Source organism: Oratosquilla oratoria, chromosome 15 (genome assembly GCF_046742065.1).
Source record: "Oratosquilla oratoria isolate Oo_2021 chromosome 15, ASM4674206v1, whole genome shotgun sequence".
Taxonomy (NCBI): domain Eukaryota; kingdom Metazoa; phylum Arthropoda; class Malacostraca; order Stomatopoda; family Squillidae; genus Oratosquilla; species Oratosquilla oratoria.
Genome location: NC_134791.1, coordinates 14,584,153 through 14,586,652, shown reverse-complemented (window position 1 = coordinate 14,586,652; position 2,500 = coordinate 14,584,153).

Sequence of the window (2,500 nt, the reverse complement as noted above, 5' to 3'; positions counted from 1 at the left end):
TAAGAAATCATTTTTTCCCACTGGTAAATCCTGGTCATCTATATTACCGATGGCTTCCTTGGCTGCTGTTAGTGCCCCCTCTGCGCAAACATTTGTGAACAAAGCAGTTACATCGTAACTTATCATGACTTTCGATGAGAAATCCACATTACTGAGCCTCGTGATTAGGTCACTTGAGTCCTTCAAATGGCCACTGCTAAGTGCCCCCAAACATCGAGATAACGGTTTGGCTAAACACTTGGCTAACCTGTGGGGAGCGCTGCCGATACCTGACGTAATGGGTCTCATCGGTATACCCGGCTTGTGTGTCTTTGGTAATCCCCTCATCCTGGGCGGTCTTGGTGCTTCTTCTAACAATCCCACAAGTTTCTTGCCTCTGTTGGTTCGCATTAATATCCTCCTGGCTTCTTTCTTGAACCGTATCCCTTCTCGTTCTGCGTTTCCTAAGGGTTTTTTCTCATACGTGGATTTACTCAACGATACATCCACGTATGTATCGTTGAGTAAATCCATGATAAGTTACGATGTAACTGCTTTGTTCACAAATGTTTGCGCAGAGGGGGCACTAACAGCAGCCAAGGAAGCCATAGGTGACGTAGTGAGAGGTAAGAGTAGAAATGAACATAATAACAACAGCATGGTTTACAGAATCCCATGTGGTGGCTGTGACCTAAACTACTTTGGGGAGACAGGAAGAGGCATACACAAGCGGACATATGAGCAAAAGAGCGACCTGAGGGCCCACCGAACATCAAACGCCCTGGTGATTCATGCGGAGGAATACGGACATTTACCTAACTGGGACGGAGTGGAAATATTAAAACAAGGGTTAGACAAGAAAAAAAGAAAAATAGTAGAGGCAGCTTTTATAGCATCCCAGCCCTGCTGTAACCATCGTGATGGTTTTATTAAGCTCTCCAAAAGGTCCGGCTGGATGATCTTACAGGAGCTGAAGGGTACGAGAGGGAAGGAGGGGGTGGGTTAAGGAAGGAACGCGGAATGATGTAAGATATATAACTGTTGATTTCCCGATTATGTTTGTACACTCTGAAGAAGCTCTGTTAAGAGCGAAACGTCAGTTAATAAAACTTCAACGGTTCTCGGTGTTTATCTCACCACCCTGCCACTCATTTTGTCGTCCATTCCTCAATATATATATATATATGTATATATATATATATATATATATATATATATATATATATATATATATATATATATATATATATACATATAAACTTCATTCCATAGAAACAAAACTAAACTAAAAAGAAAAAGAAAAAGGTCACCGTAGTGCTGGGGTCACATGGTTCAGACCGAAAACTGTGATGAATATCGCGCTGAGGTCAACACACGGATTCAGATCGCACGCGCTGATCGGCTGTGACGCCGAAGAAGTCCTCGACTCCAATTATAGCCAAAGACAGTTCGTCCAGAGATAAGGAGGATGAAGATGACGAGTAGGAAGCCAGAAGACAACAAAGAAGACGAAGAAGAAGAAGAAGAAGAAGAAGAAGAAGAAGAAGAAGAAGAAGAAGAAGACGCCGACGACGACGACGACGAAGAAGAAGAAGAAGAAGAAGAAGAAGAAGAAGAAGAAGAAGAAGAAGAAGAAGAAGAAGAAGAAGAAGAAGAAGAAGAAGAAAATGACGACGACGACGAAGAAAAAAATAATAAGAAGAAGAAGAACAGGACGACGATGACGACGACGACGACGACGACGAAGAAGAAGAAGAAGAAGAAGAAGAAGAAGAAGAAGAAGAAGAAGAAGAAGAAGAAGAAGAAGAAGATGAAAAAGAAGAAGAAGAAGACAAAGTAGACAAAAACGAAGATCAAAACGAAGAAGCAAAAGCAGAAGTAGAAGACAAAGAAGACGATAACAAAGACGAAGATGAAGAGGTAGAATTAGAAGAAGAAGCGGAAGCTGAAAGAAAAGAAGAAGAAGAAGAAGAAGAAGAAGAAGAGGAAGAAGAAGAAGAGGAAGAAGAAGAAGAAGAAGAAGAAGAAGAAGAAGAAGAAGAAGAAGAAGAAGAAGAAGAAAGAGGAAAAGAGGTAGGAGGAGGAGGAGGAGGAGGAGGAGGAGGAGATGGAACTCGAATCTGAAGGTAATATCATTAGTACCTTTGTTTGATATGGATGCTAGAAGAAGGAAAAGACGAAAAGGAGAAGGAGGATGTGGATGAGCTGGAGGATAAGATGAAGGAGGAGGAAGAGGAGGAGGAGGAGAAGGAAGAGGAGAAGGGGAGGACTAGGAGAAAGAGGAGGAAGAGGTGAAGGAAGAGGAGAAGGAGGAGGAGGAGGAGGAAGGACTCAACTCTGATGGTAATATCATTAGTACATCTGCTTGAGATAGAAGTTAGAAGAAAAAAAAGAAGAGGAGGTGGAGGGGAGGAAAAGGAGGAGGAGATGGAGGAGGAGAAGGAGAAGAAGTGAAGGGGGAGGTGGAGGAGTAGAAGGAGAGGAGGTGGAGGAGAAGAAGGAGGAGGAAGAGAAGGGGTTG